Source organism: Stegodyphus dumicola, chromosome 7 (genome assembly GCF_044657685.1).
Source record: "Stegodyphus dumicola isolate Sdum_Otavi_A_Nest chromosome 7, ASM4465768v1".
In the NCBI taxonomy this organism is placed as follows: domain Eukaryota; kingdom Metazoa; phylum Arthropoda; class Arachnida; order Araneae; family Eresidae; genus Stegodyphus; species Stegodyphus dumicola.
The window spans coordinates 154,606,902-154,626,632 of NC_140774.1; the positions used below are offsets into that span (position 1 = coordinate 154,606,902).

At 32.7% G+C, this 19,731-nt stretch overlaps 3 non-coding genes across 3 annotated transcripts; 1 reads left to right on the forward strand and 2 right to left on the reverse strand.

Annotated features, from left to right (window-relative positions):
* Positions 1 to 1,189: 1,189 nt before the first annotated feature.
* TRNAA-AGC (transfer RNA alanine (anticodon AGC)) lies at positions 1,190 to 1,262 on the forward strand. The gene has a single exon. It is a non-coding gene; the product is annotated as a tRNA-Ala (tRNA).
* Positions 1,263 to 2,949: 1,687 nt separating this feature from the next.
* TRNAN-GUU (transfer RNA asparagine (anticodon GUU)) lies at positions 2,950 to 3,023 on the reverse strand. Its single transcript has one exon. It is a non-coding gene; the product is annotated as a tRNA-Asn (tRNA).
* A 4,013-nt stretch (positions 3,024 to 7,036) lies between these two features.
* Positions 7,037 to 7,110, reverse strand: TRNAN-GUU (transfer RNA asparagine (anticodon GUU)). The gene has a single exon. It is a non-coding gene; the product is annotated as a tRNA-Asn (tRNA).
* Positions 7,111 to 19,731: the final 12,621 nt, after the last annotated feature.

Below are 19,731 nucleotides of genomic sequence, written 5' to 3' on the forward strand. Positions count from 1 at the left end.
TTCAAAAGCAAAATGTAATTGAAACCCCCCCTTTTTATTTATTTTTTAAAGTTTTTATATATAAATATGCTTTTTCTTAATATACCCAGAAGGACTCTTAGTCTCAAAACGGCATTTTACATTGAATCACTTTAAATGTCTTGAATCACTTTTAATATTGTTGCCTCGTATTATTGCTGTCTGGCTAAATATTATCGTCCTGTATTATATTTAAAGAAACTAGATAATGAAGAATCTACATGAATGCGTGTATGTTTCTCGTATTGCGAAAAAACAACGGTACCTAAAGTCATCAAATTCTGAATCGCATAGTCCTCCACTGCAACACTGGCATTTGGAAGGCCGAATTTGAAATCTGGAATTTGTTTTATTGTTCATTTCATCTTTTATAAAACTTTAGCGAATTTTTAATTAAAAAACTCAACAATTTCAAAGTCAGCAGGGTACGGGGGGGGGGGAATATCTCCGCGCGAGAATGCATATCGGAAATTCTAAAGAAATGCTGTTTAAAATATTTTTAGCACAATGTGGCGTTAGCCCAAATCATCTTGAAATGTGTATGTGTCTGTGAGCTAAAAAAAAAAAAAGTCCGTTTGTGCTTAATATAAAATCTGAAAACTTTCTGATTTTTTTATTTAATTTTTTTTTCCACAAAATCGTTTATAAAATTCATTTTTAAAGTTATAAAGAATTCTAATGAACAAAATGAAATAAAATTATCGCAGAAACCTTGAAGAGTCTGAAAGAAAAGCACTTTAATTCTTAATATTTTTCAAAAAAAGAAAAAAAAAAAAAAAAAATTACGAACAAAAATTTTTCGCTGCTAAAAATCTTTTGTCTCACAATAAAAATTATTAATATTCATAAAAAAAATGTTCTTAAGTAAAAAATCAATCAAAAGATATTAAACCTTCTGAAAGTAAAGACCGAGATAGGTACCTGGTTTCAAGTGGGATTGGCTGTGCTTTAGATTAATTCTATTGAATCGAGATCTAAAAGAAATTCTAGAGCTAATGCTTTTCAAACTGGCAGAAAAAGTAGCACTGCAGAAGCATGAACGCATGTTTAATTTTTTGAACTGTGACTTTAAAGCTGTAGATCTAAGCCAGACAAGCAAGTTTGAAAATGACCCATTTTTATTTTTACCCGCATTTGAAACGTATTGTAAATCATCGTGCGTTAGCCGTCAGGGGGCGTAGCTCAGATGGTAGAGCGCACGCTTAGCATGCGAGAGGTACCGGGATCGATACCCGGCGCCTCCAACCTCTATTGATGTAGCAATCGTAATTTTTAGTGGGGTGTATAAGAATAAAACTAAATATAAGACTAAACTATAAATATAAGGCCTTTAAAAAATGAGATTAAAAAATAATTTAATAGGAACAATTTTTTTTAAACGATTGGAAGGTGAAATTAGATATTTTCCTTATGATTCATGCGCGAAACTTTTATGAGCTGTAATTTGAACAAACCAAACGTCTAATTATTCTCCAAATGGTTTGCGGAAATTGGTTCCTGTGATAATACTGCCTGCAATGTAATTGGTAATTATCATAATTACAAGTGGCCAAAATATCGACTTCCTTCATTTGGTAGTTTCGCCACACATCTTCGAAAGAAAACAGAAAATGAAGAAGTATTTGTAGTTGTGTAGTTATCCATCGCTACCTCTAATTTAAACAAATTGGCACCGAACAAAAAATTTAATAAATGTAGTAAAACACTTTTTACATTTTTCTATCTTGTTCTCACATGTAAAATATGCATGATCTGTCATGAAAATGATTTTGTTTTCTTGTCTATCCTGTTTAACAAAAATTTACTCCGTTAAAAAATTGCAGTGTAAAATTTTCAGATAATTATCTGATCTTCAGATCATTGTAATTTTACCTAATGTTTCGAAGAGCTTACTATTAAAATTTTTTTAAAAAAAAATCTGACATCTCTCAGAATTTATTTAGATTTAGCGTTTTGTGTGTTATCTCTATTTATTATATATCATGTTCTTCGCACTTAAACCATAAAATTCAGTTCAACAGCAGTATCACAAAATATTTAAAAGGGCATATCTTTAGAATTTCCTATACACTGTTTCTCGCGCTGGAGATAAAAATTTAAAATAATTATAATAAATTAAATAATAAATGAAATAATTAAATAATAATAATAAGATTTTTTTAAAAAAAAAAGCAGTCTGATCTGGGTATGCAAATTTCATTTTAGCTCTTGAAGTAATTTTAAGCTATTTAAGAATTTTTTCAGAATTAATACTCTCAAAATCAAAGATGAAAAGTATAAAATCTTGTATTTAAAATGCAAAGCGATCAATATGACAAAAAAAAAAATGTGTGTTTCAATAAATTGTGATATTATTTCATTGTAAATTAACAACACGTCTAAACAGATATATACATACTTAAAAGACTACTACAAAAGACATAGCCATTCATTTATTTCCCTAAAGAATCGCTAGCTAAAATTTTCTACGAGACTATTTGTAAAATACTATGAATACTTTATCATTAACTCTTTGAGTACTGAATTATTTGAAGATTTTTATGCCCGTTGGACGGGTTTAATTTGTCGCTATATGGATTAATATGTAAAAGTAATTATTTTTATTTAGAATATACTTATATTAGTAATATAGTAAATATATTTTTGAAGTAGCATTTTAGTTACAAAATATAAATAACTATATAAATAAAACAAAATAAAATGAATGATGAGTTTTACTCGTCAAATGTACCCAAATGGTTAAAATTCCCTTATTTCTTCCCCTCAAATGTTACGGAGAATAGAAAAACTTTTATTTCACCTTTCATAATCATCACACGAAAGTACATAAGAATGAACAATATTAAACAATGCACTTGTCAAGTCATTGTTAAACAGCGAAATGAAAGTAATATCTCACATATAAACTTTGTTTTTGCTAAAAAGTTACTTCGCCCCCGGGTGGGCTCGAACCACCAACCTTTCGGTTAACAGCCGAACGCGCTAGCCGATTGCGCCACGTAGGCCTCGAGCACAGTTTGTCCTTGCACTTACTATTGAAAAATTCTTATCTCGACACTATGATTCGGTTGTTTTCGTCATTTCCATATACTAGCCTGCAAAACTCAAGCAGCGTTTTGGATTTAGCCGTAATTCCGTAGAAAGTCCAGCGAAAGACATGGAATTTTACTAAAAAGGCATAATGTAATAAAACATGAGGAAAATTTAGTAAAAGCAAAAAAAAAAAAAAAAAAAAAAATGAATAGGACGAATGGGTACGACACGAAGAAAGGGGTTTTTTGAACATTGAATTTTTTTTTCAAACGTCAAAATAACGAGGAAGCGAATGATTAAATTAATTTTAAAAGAAATCTAAAAGCTCTCAGATTTTATATTCCCCTTGTAAGGATTATGTTAATTTATTAACAGTTAAACTTCCTTTTCTATCGCTTCTTAATTTCAACTTACCACTGTGTCGAAAGTGTTGAGCTGGTGCATGCAAATTATGCATCATTAATATGTAACTATTATGAATGCGACAACGTAAACAAATGCCCGAGCATGGCGTTAGAGTGCCCCGTGAGGATTGCACTTCCATAGGTTACAGCCGAAAACATCGTGGACGAAAACGTCGCGGAGAAAACAACGCAAGGCGAAAACGTCGTGCTACAAAACATCGTGGGAGAAAACATCGCAAAGAGAAAACATCGCAGTTCTAAAACATCGTGGTACAAAACACCGTCGTCGAAAATAAAGCGGTTCAAAAACTTCGCAGTTTAAAAACATCGCCGTCGAAAATATCGTGGTAAAAAATAAAGTATCTACAAATCATCGTATGACAATAGCATCGCAGACATGCTTTTTTCAGGCATGCTTTAATAAGTGTAAATGGATATTCCCATAATGATTTGTGAGCGCAAGATGGAAAGAAGGATAATTTTCACTTATTTTTTATTAATTAATAAATTTTTGCTGAGAAAATAAAAAGGAAACTTAAGCATAGAAAATTAATGCAACTTATAACACTTAATAGAATTTTAAACCGACATAGTTAACTAACAAAGGCCATTAATAAATCATTTTTATAAAGTTTTTACTGGTAATATTTCATGAAAAGTATAATCTATAAGTTACATTTAATTATCTATGCTTAAGTTTCCTTCTTACGTTTTCAGCAAAAATTTATTAGTTAATAAAAAATGTGAAAGTAAAATTTATCCTTCTTTACACCTTGCGCTCACAAATCATTATGGGAATATCCATTTACAATTATTAAAACCTGAAAAAAGCATGTCTGCGATGTTATCGTCATGCGATGATTTGTAGATACTTTATTTTTTACCACGAGATTTTCGACGACGATGTTTTTAAACTGCGATGTTTTTGAACCGCTTTATTTTCGACGACGATGTTTTGTGCCACGATGTTTTAGAACTGCGATGTTTTCTCTTTTCGATGTTTTCTCCCACGATGTTTTGTAACACGACGTTTTCGCCTTGCGTTGTTTTCTCCGCGACGTTTTCTCCCCGATGTTTTTGCCGCGATGTTATCGGCGGACACCCTTCCATAGGTGGTTAGTGCAGCGGGGCGATACCAATGTTGCCCAATGTGATGTTTTAGTGTCCCCTGTACTTCTTTCTGTCTGTATGTGAACATAAACCATTAAATTTAACTTAATTTGCAATATAAAGCAAAGCTGTTTTATGTATATTTTTAACATGTTTTCCTTCAGATCTTTCAGTCATTTAAATTTATTAAATTAAAAGCATTTATTCAGTAATCTTATAAAAACGTATGTAACGTCCTAGAAATGGAAGATACCCGTGAAAAGAGACGAAAAAAGTGGATTAGTACTCACTTTGGAGTGGGGGGGGGATTCTATTTTCCTAAGAAAGGAAAAGTTTTCCAATAGATTAGTGCAAAATTCTTAAACGGAGAAATTCTTTCAAGCTAAAATGTTTTATGCGTCAGAATTCAAGATTACCAAAATAAGAAAATACTTGAGACTTAGTGAAATAATCTTCATAAGCGCGAAAACGTCTAAATGAAGATTTCTTAAACAAGTATCATTGGATGTACAATATAAATGAGAGAAAGATAAAATATACAAAAAACTTATATCAACCAAGAAAGGTAAACTAACACGAAAGCACAAATTAAAACCAATCAAGCAAAAAACTTGAAAAACAAAGCAAATATGAAAGTAAATTAATACAAAACAGAGCAATAATTATAAAATAATATTTGATAATTCCTTGGCATTTGTCAAGAAGCACAGCACAAGAGAATTATAAATAGAGCCATGGTTCTGAATTATATTTTTATGAATTTAAAAATATATATTCATATGAAATTTTCTTTTACAGTTGAACTAAAAATAATTATTTGAAATACATCTGTACAAAAATTTCAAGAAAAATTTTTAAAGAATTTTTTTTTAAAAGCAGTTATGTAACCTGTCCTGATGCGAATGGAAGGAAAATAGGTACATAATGTACAACAAAATGATAATTCAATTTTTTTATTACTTCCTTGTACGAAGTAAAAAGGAAGTATTGTAATCGCGAAAAGTTTCAGGCAGCATATTTCAACGAAAATATCCATTTTGACCGCAATCGAATGCAATTTAACGATGTTTTTGCGTGATATCTGTACGTAAGAACAGAATAAAATACTCTTTTCTTTCAAAAAAATTATAAAACTGCTTTAAAATTAATTCTGAAGAGAATTTTTCGTGGCGTCTGTACGAAGGTACGTACGTGCGTACGTACGTACGTATCTCGCATTTTAAATCGAATTTTTAAAGAATGCATTTATTCTATTGTGGTTTATGCGCTGTCGGCGAAGTAGGTTTAATTCAATCTAATAAGTTTAAATAAAATGCAAGAAAAAATGCGTATAATTTAATATTCCGTACAAGTCATGTGGTGTACACATCAGATTTTTTAATAACAGAAAAAAGACAAATAAAAATTTTAAAACAAGGGGAAGGAAATATTTTGATTTAAAAATGTAATAATGTTTAATGTAAAGAAGTGGAATTGTCCAAGTTACTAAGAAAAAGACAGTTGGAAAACCAAACCCACCTTAACATTAATTCTATATATTTATCTCTTTCTTATTTCAGGTATTGATTTCGCAGCAAAGAGAGAGAGAGAGAGAGAGAGGCGGCACCGCTATTTTTGTTTTGCATTGGTGGATATGGATTATGAATATCGTCATGCAGGTGGACCTGAATACTAGCCAATTTTTTGGAAAGAATTTGATGCTGCGTGGTCGATACTTATTTCTGCCTCCTTGCTTTGATTTAGAAAAAATTCTAGAAAAAATGCAAAAATTTAGAATTTTAATCAAATATTTTCTTGTGAAATTATGTAAAGAAAATGAACCTGAAGTTTCTAGAGTTTTAATTATACACTGCATTTACTATGTTTTCACTTGTATCGACTTGTTAAATGTTGGTGTATTTTTAACAAACCGTGTTCTTCAATTCGTTTTTCATCAAACGCAGATTTTAAATTCACTTTCCCGCCAAACTACTGCAGAGGAAGTAAAGCGTTGTTGCCATAGAAATCATGCTGTAAGTAGTCTTACAGATTTAACTCTTTATCGCTCAACATTCGTAGTGCCATCTGTTACTAAAAATTGACACGAAAAAGAAGTATGAATCTCTCTTAACTAAATTTATCAAAATATTTTTTTTTTTTTTTTTTCATTCTTACGTGAAAAGACTTAAATTTTTAGGATTTCGCTACGAGAATCTTTCCACTTCTTATTATTTCATTATAAATTTACTCAAAAATTTCATGCACTTCGTACTGTTTCAATTAGTATAAACAACAGAAATGAAAATTTTATGAAATTTAATTACTTTAGGTGGTTAGTTTTTCTATGTATATAGAATTCAAAATTTCTTCCGAATTTTGATTTTGAATAGCAGAAGCTTTAGAGGAGTCATTAACACTAATCTAATTCAGTGTCTTTTTTTTTTTTTTTTTTTTTAATTGAATGGGATAAAAAACCTGCTGACTAAGCACTTCGCCCCCGGGTGGGCTCGAACCACCAACCTTTCGGTTAACAGCCGAACGCGCTAGCCGATTGCGCCACGGAGGTTTCGTAAACAGAATAGTCTTATGCTTATTTAAAAGTTTCTTTCTTTATGAAGGCATCATTCTGTTGTTTTGTTTTTTGGAGTATTTAAGTATTCATTGTTATAGTATATTTATATATATGCTAATATAGGTATACATATACATGCTTATATATATATTTACTAAAGAAATATTGATTATATTATCTCCTAATATTAATTTCAGTAGAATTGCGTATATATATGCAACCGGGCGAGATGTTGCAAACCTTCTAATAGAATTATTAGATTGATAATAATAATTAAAAGAAAATAACTACTATACACAAAAATTCAAGTCATGTTGTCACATGAAGTAAATCAAGGTCCAGCGCATGTATGGTGATTTAAGTAGGGTGTGTGCAAGGAAATTCAAGATATTTTTGTAAAGTTTTTCAAGGAGTTGACAGAATCTATGTTAGTAACATAAATTAATCCTTCTGGTGAATGAAAAGGAGTTTTCTAAAGATATTCATGTAAATGTCTGCAAAGTAAAATAATTAGAAATGAAATACTTTTGATAAGTATTTAAACTAAACAAGGTAGAAAAATGCCCATTAATTGGTTTAAGTATACTTTACACCATAAAAATTTATTATTTCTTATAAGATTTGATCGAAGTCAGTAGATCTTATAATAAAGAAACTTATATAAGTCTATAGTTTTGGGAAGAAGGAATCATAAATGTAACATGAATATATTTTAAAAGTGGGATGCTAGGGAAATATAAATAAAATATGTTAATAGAAAGTAGAAAGTGTAAAAAATACTTTTGCTAGACATGATTTGGTGAATCCTTTGAATAAAAGTGAGATGTGTGAAAGGGAATCTCCGATGTTTTGTATAATGTTTAAAAAATTAGCATAGTCATTGGTACTCTATATAGTACTCTAGAAGAGAAAGTTCTGAGTATTTCATATAAAGTATTAATAGCATAAAAAGTAATAAATGTAATATTCCAGTTAAACTATATAAAATGAACATTGTACCTACTGGTTTTTAAGTTGATTTCAAAGTCTAGAAAACATTATCCATTTAGGCCTGCAGAATGATTTGTTATGCATGTAAATTCCAGCTTAAATTCAGTAGACAAAGAACTATGTATAAATTTACTTTTGGAGATGTGGAAATGTAACATCACTGAGTATTTTTAACAAGGGAAAAGTTGAGTATAAAATAAAAATGTGACAAGAAAATAATTAAATGAATAAAAAATTGACTTTTGTAAAAACGAACAAGAAAAGGGAAAAAAAAAATTATATTTGAAATTAAAAAAAAAAAAAAAAAAAAAAAGAAAGAAAGAAAAAAAGAAAGAAAACTGCATCTGTGAAAAGAGAAAAATGGAAAAAAAATCAACTTATGAAAATAAACATTACTGTTATAAAATAAATAAAGTGAAAAATGTAATAGCACCTCTTTTAAAATAAAAAGCAAAAAAGGAAAAATTAAACTTGTGAAAATATATATTACTTTTGTAGGAAAAAGTGAATCGTAATCACTTTTTTTTTTTTTAAAGTGAACATAAGAAACAAAATTTGAAATTAAAATTTTTGTAAAAAAAAAAATCTTTCAGTATGGCAGATTCAAGGAAATTCGAGATGGCGATACACGGAAAAAGCCTAATGTAAATAATTAAAAACATTTTCAACCAAAAGATTGTTATCCCTTAAAACCTTTCGTGCAATGCTCCTCAGCCCCTTTTTTTTTATTAATTATTGGGACAGCGAGTTCGAATCCGTGGAAAGAAATTATATTACCCCTTTATATTTTACGATCATGTTATGTTTTAGTAGCTTAGTTAAGTTTTAGTTCTTTAGTAACACTAGATGAAGCCAGCAGTGACATATATAAAAGAAATAAAATAAAAATAACGTTTTAAATTATTCGCTACAAATGATAAATAATTTCAAAATTCTTTTATTGCAAATAAAATCAACGATGTAAAAGAAAAAACAAGTATGAAAAAATTATTCATTCGGTAAACTACTAAAAAAAAAAAAAAAAAAAAAAAAAAACTCCACAATGAACAAAAATCTTTTTAAACAGGCTAATGAACCACGGGGGGTGGACGTCGTTAGTTGCAATATAGCATAAAGTCAGAATAAATAAAGCATATGGTAGATCCCGGTAGGGCCATAGAAACCTTTCCAAACAGCATGTTACATCATTAGGGTGAGATAAGCATGTAATCCGTTATGACATTCAAAACACATCAGTGAACCTTGAATGTGACGTCGCTAGTTGCAATATGGATGATATCTCAATAACTTAAGTATGTGGTAGTCGTCTTGTGAACGTCACAGCGCCACAGGCTCCCGTGAGCCTTAGAGCTTCATGACGCAGAAGTGACATATTCTACCTACTATCCGGTATTTTAATAAATGAAATTGCTGAATCGCAGGAAGAAGTTTAATTATGGTATTGCATAGAATAATTACACTGTTTGAGTTCTAACATATCACAGAAGTTGTTACGACAGTTTCGTGAATGTGTTCATAAACAAAATATTCTTAGCAAAATGAGAAAAAAAGTTTTATATTCATTCGAAGGAATGTCCGTGGGTTCCAATGCATTTTTAACAACGACTGTACAGTTCCCGAAAACGGGGAGCAAAGTCCTTTTTTAACTTCACATTGAGAAACCTTATCGTATAGCTTTGAATCTCTGGAACATTTCTTTTCTTCTAGAGCTCTTTCAGCTTCAAAAATGGAAATAAGGCTGCTGGTATGAGATCAGGTGAGTACGATAAGTGATCGAGTGCTACAACGAATCCATAAACTGTTTCATAACGAAAACTGAATATGCTCGGGTGTTATCAGGGAAAGGAAATCAAGAACTCGTCTTGGTGTATTCTGGATGTATAACGATGGATCATTACATTTTTTAGAACCTCTTTGTATGTTCTAGTTTTCACTGTTCATCTTTCTGGCTAACATGTTCTTTACTTTTTAAATATTTTATTCACTACCAGAAGTCGCAAAAACGGCGTTTTTAGTGGAATACCGTCAATCCCGAAAATGTTTAAAGCGTTGGTAAATTCACTTTAAAGATATGGCTTCATCTCTGTAAATTTGTTTCTGCATATCACGACTTTCTTTCGCAGATTTACAATCACGCTTGAAACAAGCTTTTGCAATCCTGAAACAGAACTTTAAATTCGTTGCTTCATTTTATATTCGGACATTACAGTTCTGCTAACAGAAATCCGTAATGTCTATTCCGAAGCCCCGGTCACACGTGTTCAAACATGCTACGCGGGAATGTCTTTAGCTCTTCATCTTTCGACTACGACCATGCCTTTTGACGTCGCTTACCACATTATATTGTCATAGCTTGTACATAAACTTGTAGAGACATCGGGATTTTTTTGAAGCAGATGTAAAAAAATGTGCAGTGCCTTCCCCAGGACTCGGGTCCTTGAACCTGGACCTCTTGAATACGCGCCGCGTGTGCTACCGTTATTCTACGAAGGACGCAGAATGGAAGGAGAAAATACCTCTTTTTTAAAGGGTGACTGGGGAGTAGGGGACACAATCGCCAAATCCTGGTGGTGAAGAATCATTATTCACCACTTTTTAGTTCGGGAGCCACTGTAGAGTTATTAGATTATTTTGATATTGGAGAAGTGAAAAATGAGCAGTGCCCTCGCTGGGACTCGAACCTGGAGCTCTCGCTACCATTACACCACGAAGGCATGCAGAAAAGATTGAGAAAATGCATTATAAACTGCATAACTGCCATTAATAATAATAGCCACAAGTAGTTGAGGAAATACAATTTTGGCCTGCATCTTCTGTATGCCTGAAAATAAATATGTAATAATATATCATTAATCCTTCCTAATTTTCTTCCTATACAGCAATAAAATATTACATTAAATTAGGTAACTTGCTTTTCATTCTTATCAGAAATTAATGAATCCTAAATAGAACCACTCTGTCATCAAACATCCAAATACAACTTTATTTCTTAAAATTTTTCTTAAATGTACGAAGGAAGGATCTTACTTTCGAGTAAATACGGTACATCGTTAGCAAGTTATTTCACGAAAAACTATAATTTTGTAAAAAAATATTCTTGCTTAACGAGTTTTCCCGTTTAAGATTTTTCTTTTTTTTTTTTTTTTTTTTATTTAGGTTTTTTTAATTAGGTTCTCTTGGAAAAATTAATTAAGCCGGTTTGTTTTACATAAAATATTACAAGCTTTAAATAATACAGGAAAATACGGAGCGTAGGGTCCACCACTCCTTGAATAAATCAGGAACTTGCAAAAAAATTTTTAAATGTAAGCCCAAGAATACATTTCGACTCTAGCACAGTCGCCGCCGCTACCACCTGCTGCAACGAGCATAGCAGTTTTTCAAAACAGCAAGTAATCGAAATGCGGAAGGGGGAACTTACGGAAGGGGGAAAAATTAATTAAGCCGGTTTGTTTTACATAAAATATTACAAGCTTTAAATAATACAGGAAAATACGGAGCATAGGGTCCACCACTCCTTGAATAAATCAGGAACTTGCAAAAAAATTTTTAAATGTAAGCCCAAGAATACATTTCGACTCTAGCACAGTCGCCGCCGCTACCACCTGCTGCAACGAGCATAGCAGTTTTTCAAAACAGCAAGTAATCGAAATGCGGAAGGGGGAAGTTCTCCTATTTCCCTTGGAAGAAAATTCTCGGAATATTCACTTTTCCCCCAAAATGCGGTTTCAACAACAGGCACTATCATTGTTGCACTTTAAAACAGGATATCTCCCCCTCTTGACATCTGTATGCCCCCTTCGCTTGCCGACCCACCTCCGTGCATACGTAAGGCACGCGACCCTGTGGGGAGTCTGTAAGGGATTAGGGGGGGAGGCGAGAGGGCGTGGTCTCTTGACACGTGTACTGAGCTGTAACGGGAGCTCTTTTTTTCGAGCCCCATTCATTGGTCAGTGAATAACCTGTAACGGTCCAATTGTATAGGTTTTAAAATTACATTTGAACATAAAAATTTCCTTTCAGAGGCTTAAAATAACATACGTTACTTTACTTTATAGTGCTTACTCACTGCAATCAAATTCAGTCATCCATACATGGTAAAGTATAAAACTACACTATTGAGGTTGCACCCCATCCTTTACCGTCTGAATAAAATTATTCCTTATAATTAAGCACAAATACTGCTATCCTTTAATTTCATAGGCTTGCTCTGAGGTTGCTGTCAGACAAGTGAGATAAGTCGCAACAACAACGCATTTGTCTCAAGATTCAAGATTTTTACCTATGTACTTTATTTACTAAATTTCATGTGTATCTCCTTTAGAAGTACATGTGTATTGTTTTGCATTGAATGCAAATTTGAAATTTTCCTTTAACTATTATTATTGTTTAATTTTATAATTATTATTTATTTATATAATTTTATTATTATTTTAATTATTAGTCCAAAGGGCAATTTGCCCTGAAGGACTATTATTTCCGTTTTGGCATTTTGCATTGGTTCACTATAAATGTCCGATTCACTTTTCAAATTGATATAACCAAATATTATCGCCCAGTCTTATATTTAAAGAAATTAAATAATGAAGAATCTGCATAAATATATGTATGTTTCTCGCATTGTGATAAAACAACGGTCCCTAGAGCCATCCAATTTTGAAAAACGTACATTTCCACCCGAATGTGGGCATCTGGAAGCCCAAATTTGGAATTTGTTTTATTATCTATTTCATATTTTGTAAAAATTTAACAAATTTTGGATTAACAAACTAAACGATTTAAAAGCGACCAATGGCTACGCTCTACAGGGGGGGGGGGGACTTTTTTTAACTCCAGCGCGCGGAACTGTGTATCGGAAATTCTAAGGATAGGTTCATTTAAAAATTATTTTGCGATATTGCTGTTGAACTAAATTTTAGGGTTTAAGTGCGAAGAACATGATGTTTAATAAATAAAAGTAACACACAAAACGTTAAAAAAAGCCTCTTAGGACGTAATTTAAAATATGAAACCTTTCAGATTTATTTATTAATATTATTCTTTTAGGAAAGATTCGGAAAATTTTCAAGAACGTTTTACATACAAGATAATTTAGGATACGGATTCAAGAAAATTTAGCATATACCTAACCTTTTGTAATGTGCATATGTGACACGATTAATAAAGTATTAAAATATTTTCTTTTAAATTTTGATTAAATGTTATTTAAAATCTGAAAAGGAAGTTTAAGTGCGAAGAACATGATGTTTAATAAATAAAAGTAACACACAAAACGTTAAAAAAAGCCTCTTAGGACGTAATTTAAAATATGAAACCTTTCAGATTTATTTATTAATATTATTCTTTTAGGAAAGATTCGGAAAACTTTCAAGAACGTTTTACATACAAGATAATTTAGGATACGGATTCGAGAAAATTTAGCATATACCTAACCTTTTGTAATGTGCATATGTGACACGATTAATAAAGTATTAAAATATTTTCTTTTAAATTTTGATTAAATGTTATTTAAAATCTGAAAAGGAAGTTTAAGTGCGAAGAACATGATGTTTAATAAATAAAAGTAACACACAAAACGTTAAAAAAAGCCTCTTAGGACGTAATTTAAAATATGAAACCTTTCAGATTTATTTATTAATATTATTCTTTTAGGAAAGATTCGGAAAATTTTCAAGAACGTTTTACATACAAGATAATTTAGGATACGGATTCAAGAAAATTTAGCATATACCTAACCTTTTGTAATGTGCATATGTGACACGATTAATAAAGTATTAAAATATTTTCTTTTAAATTTTGATTAAATGTTATTTAAAATCTGAAAAGGAAGTTTAAGTGCGAAGAACATGATGTTTAATAAATAAAAGTAACACACAAAACGTTAAAAAAAGCCTCTTAGGACGTAATTTAAAATATGAAACCTTTCAGATTTATTTATTAATATTATTCTTTTAGGAAAGATTCGGAAAATTTTCAAGAACGTTTTACATACAAGATAATTTAGGATACGGATTCGAGAAAATTTAGCATATACCTAACCTTTTGTAATGTGCATATGCGACACGATTAATAAAGTATTAAAATATTTTCTTTTAAATTTTGATTAAATGTTATTTAAAATCTGAAAAGGAAGTTTAAGTGCGAAGAACATGATGTTTAATAAATAAAAGTAACACACAAAACGTTAAAAAAAGCCTCTTAGGACGTAATTTAAAATATGAAACCTTTCAGATTTATTTATTAATATTATTCTTTTAGGAAAGATTCGGAAAACTTTCAAGAACGTTTTACATACAAGATAATTTAGGATACGGATTCGAGAAAATTTAGCATATACCTAACCTTTTGTAATGTGCATATGTGACACGATTAATAAAGTATTAAAATATTTTCTTTTAAATTCTGATTAAATGTTATTTAAAATCTGAAAAGGAGTCTTAAGACGTAATTTAAAATCTGACGTAATTTAGGATACGGATTCGAGAAAATTTACCATATATCTAACCTTTTGTAATGTGCATATGTGACACGATTAATAAAGTATTAAAATATTTTCTTTTAAATTCTGATTAAATGTAATTTAAAATATGAAAATGCCTCTTAGGACGTAATTTAAAATCTGAAACCTTTCAGATTTATTTATTAATATTATTCTTTTAGGAAAGATTCGGAAAATTTTCAAGAACGTTTTACATACAATATAATTTAGGATACGGATTCGAGAAAATTTAGCATATATCTAACCTTTTGTAATGTGCATATGTGACACGATTAATAAAGTATTAAAATATTTTCTTTTAACTTCTGATTAAATGTAATTAATTGTGCTATTTAGGTCATTCATAATTAGAGTTACCATATTTTAAGGACGAGAATCTCGAATATATTCAGTCATGGGGCATATGACCCCGCTGAAATCGAGTAAAATGTGTATTTTACATTGATACATGTAAAGGCATGCTTAATACTAAAGATTTTTTAATTCACTCAATACTGCATTCTGTAGCCTACTTGTTAGCCCCCAATTCAAAAATTCAATATATATATATATATATATATATATATATATATTGATGTATATACATTTATCTCCAATTCTTCCCCGAAGATTTCCTGCGGATGCCCAGGTCAAAGACACATTTAGAAAAATAAATAGCGTGAGTAGAAAGCCAGCAATATGCACTTCTGGTACGTGTTTTATTAAATCATATTTTCCTTACAAACTCTTTGCTAGATTTTTATATGTTCATAAGAATCAGTACGGAAGTATTTGGAATATACAATCAAGTTTAAATACTCTTTTACTATCGACACCTTATAAAGGACTTTTTCTGAAGACGTTATTGCGTGCGTACGGGTTCGTAATAGATTAAAAGCACACATGATAGATTGATCAGATAAATTTTATCCAAGAGACAGTTCAGAGTTCTGGAACTTTCCACAGAAATGCTCATACAGGTGACACAGTATCACAGAGCACAATTAGTAGTTACGCAGTTACTAGGTTGATTTGGTTTGGTTTATTTGATTATGGCAAAGCACATTAGGGCTATCTGCCTGAGGGATGCCTTCGTGGAGGACTTTTTAATGGAAACTGGCTCGTATACACTCACACACAGCTACTAGGTATGTTAAACACAGCCAATGCAAAGGACATCTAAAAGATTAAGTTTTCAAGGATACTCGGAAGTCGCTCTAAACTAAGAGCCGGTTATACGAAACACAAATTTTCCAGGGCGATGGTTTAATCAAGGTCATTGTATCAATTCATCAAGTATTGCTTGATTGCAAGCTTGCAATTAAGGACATAGCTTGGCCACCAAGATCACCGGATCTCTCGTGTTTGGACTTTCCTTTTTTCATATGAAAAGCCTAATCTACGAGTGCTCCATTGAAACCAATATGGATCTAGTCGCCAGAATCTCCATACGGCGATACTCGGGAAATGCCTGGTGTCTTCGCAAATGTGCGTCAGTCTCTATTCTACAGGTGCGAAGCCTGCATTACAACTGGTGGAAGGTCATTTGAGCAATTTAATAAAATATTAATATTTTATATTATTTATATTAATTGTTAATAAAATATTTTCTGAAGTATCTCCTCTCATTCTTGTGTTAATTTTTTAAATATGACAGTGGAAAACTACCCTGTGAATTCTTCCCGCTTGCTTTTCGACCACACATTCTATGATGAAATACTGCTCATATAGCTGCCTTCTATCCCCCTCTAAAGTTTGGCCCTCTTGTCCCGATTCACCCTGTATAATATACTTTTGTTAATTATACGTAGCGCACAAATAATTATGCGCAATATATTTATTTAAATAGCAATTTTAGTGGCTTTCTTTTTTTCTTTTTCTTTTTAATATTTACTCCAGTAACATAGTATTACAGTGCCTAGCTCAATATGTATCTGCGTGTTCTTTGAATCCCTGCATATGTTAATACATGCGCTTTTATATTTTATGTTTGCACTTTGTAATGGACTTTTATATTACTTTTAGCTACATTATTTTGTTTATATTAATTAAGTGTACTGTTTAAGTATTTATGAGTAATGTTCAAATGAAGTAACATATTAAAGCTATATAAATATCATCAGTATTCTCAGCTTTCTATCATACTTTGTACTCTGTTTATAACGTTGAGCATAAATATCAGTAATACACTGTCTTTTGTATCATACTAGCCGCTACGCGGCCAGCCTTCGTCTGGCTTTTAAATGTACCGAGAAAATGCCTGAAGGGAACATCAAACATTAAATTTAAAAACTGCACAGAATATTACTCTGCAGAGTATTATATATATATATATATATAAATGACAATGAAATATGCCAATCTGTTAAAAACAGTGATATATGAAATACGATGAAAAATTGTTGCCAAACTCATATTTCTAAAAGAAGAAACTATTTAAAATGATGCGATTTCATCAAAAATCTATCAACAACAATAAGACAGGAAAATTGTTTCCAAGATCACATTTTTAAAGATGTGAGATGTGAGAAGTGTACTCGGAAGCTCATTAAAATTTAAAAAATAAAAAATATTATCATTTTTCCAAAATTCTTTTTGTAAAAGCAGTCGCAAGGATGAAAGTTTAATGTGTCCAAAAATCAAAGAAAAATAAACTGTACATTTTAAAAATTAAACTTTTTTATAAAAAATCCCGTTGAAAAGGTGTTAAGCTCCCTTTGTTAAATAAATTCGTATTGAATCAATTTATTGAAACACGAAATTTATTTTAAGTTCGTAAAATACCTAAGCGCCAACGTTTCATGACGATGTGAAAATGGAGAGTGTAGAGTAAAATCTCGCTTTCCTATAGCCCATTATGTCTCAAGATGATGCGATTTCGTCACAAAACATAAAATGAAAAAAAATTCTAATTCGAATTTCGAAAAAAATCGCTTCGAGGTGCACTGGCTCTTGTCTAGATGCACCTATGTACCACATTTCGTAGCCGTGGGTCTATTAGCTTACGCGCAGCGCGAACGAAAGGCACACAGGCAGACTCTTTTACACTCATGTCCATAAATTAAGGATAATTCGGAGTCACGCGTAAATCGAACTCTAAAATAAATATATCACCTGCAAAATCACTACACACATCTTCAAGAATCATATGCAAATTTCAGGAAGTAACCAGATGACACCGATGGTACTTCACAATGACGAGAGTCTAAGAGAGTGATATATAAGGAATACAGGCAAAGAAGTAAAATTGTTCGCAGGCGTTTTATAAGCATTTCGGTGCAATAAACGAATAGTTATGACACAAAAGACGCATTTGGATGATTTGTTACGTGGTAGAATTATCGGCCGTCTGGAATGTGGGCGTACCCAACTGGAAGTATCAAACGAACTTGGAATTGCCCAGAGTGTCATCTCCAGGCTTTGGCAAAGATTCCAAGATGATGGTAATGTGAGTAGACGTTACAGCACAGGTCGCCCCAGAGTTACAACGCCGAATGAGGACCGGTATTTAGCAGTTACTGCCAAAAGAAACAGGCGGAGCACAGCCTCAGACCTGTCTCGTCAGCTATCTTCAGCCACTGGTACGACAATTTTAAGGCAGACCGTGTACAGACGCTTAGGGCAGATTGGTCTACACTGGTGTGCAAAAATTAAGGACGAGACGGTTTTTTCAATATAACTTTGTACAAAAGCTTTCCAAATCAACACATTTAATACCGTATGATCCCCAATACGTAAGGACATGAGTAATGTAAGCAACACTTACTAAAAGAGAAATCAGAGGGATAAAAAGAAGCTTGGAGCGCAATGCGACTGAAGGCCGAAACATCCCTGTGATGGGTGTCCAGCAAAAAACATCCGGTCTTTAATAGGGGATATGATCTCCCCTGACTGCTAGGCAGGTTTCACAGCGTTTGCCCATGCTGAGAATGAGGGTGTCAATGAGTTGTTGAGGCATTGCTGCCCATTCGTCTTGCAGCGCCAATCGAAGCTCCGGAATCGTTACTGGTGGTAAGGTACGAGCTACCAAGCGTCTGCCTAGAAAATCCCATACATGCTCGATGGGATTGAGATCCGGAGATCGTGCCGGCCAATCCATACGTTCACTATCCTCACTCTCTAAGAGATGTTCGGCAGCTACTGTGCGATGACATGGTGCATTGTCGTCCATGAAAAGGAACTGCGGACCCATAGCACCTCTAAAAAGACGTACATATGGAAGAAGAATCTCGTTACAATAACGGGTCCCGTTGACTGAATCTGCGTCGAAGATGTGAAGGTCTGTACGACTACCAAGCATGATGCCTTCCCAAACAAGAACACCGCCACCTCCATACGATGTTCGAGGGATGATTGCGGCTTCCCCGCTCTCTCTAGATGAGTATGCGATGAGAATCTCTACTCAGACAGAATCTGCTCTCATCTGTAAAGAGTACTCGTCCCCATTCTTTGTCTCTCCAATTCCGGTGTTCCCGGCACCACAGAGAACGCCTTCTTCGATGGGCAGGCGTTAGAGGTACACACCGTACAGGGCGTCGTGCAATCAGACCACCACCGTGCAGTCTTCTGGCCACGGTAAAACGCGATATCGGTCATCCAGTCGCCTGTGTCATGTGTCTAGCGATTTCTCCCGCTGTCTGCCGCCTGTTTCTTCTGGCCTGTAAGGCAATATACCGGTCATCTGCGGGTGTGGTTCCTCGTGGACGACCACTACTAAACCCCCGGATAGCTGTTCCTGTAGTTTGAAATTGTCTCCAAAGTCGTGAAACGATGCTATGAGCAATTCCGAACTCTGCAGCCACACTTGTCACACTGCGGCCTTCCTCCAACTTCCCAATGATTCCACATCGGGTAAAAGCAGCCAGATGTCGTCTAACAGATTGATTATTCGCCATTTCTCGCTGAGGCAGCAACTCGGTGTGATTTTAACTGCTATACAGCGTGCAATCTCTTTGCCAGAAATACTGATCTTACACCGACAACATGCTTTATACTACTCAGACACTCCCCCATTACGTCTACCTGCATATCTGCGCATGTGCTACCGTACATCACCTTACTTAATCTCCTGATTGGTCTTTCTGTCCGCTCTGCCTCTTCGTTCAGCTGATATACTAATTTTTCGACTTCGTCCTTAATTTTTGCAC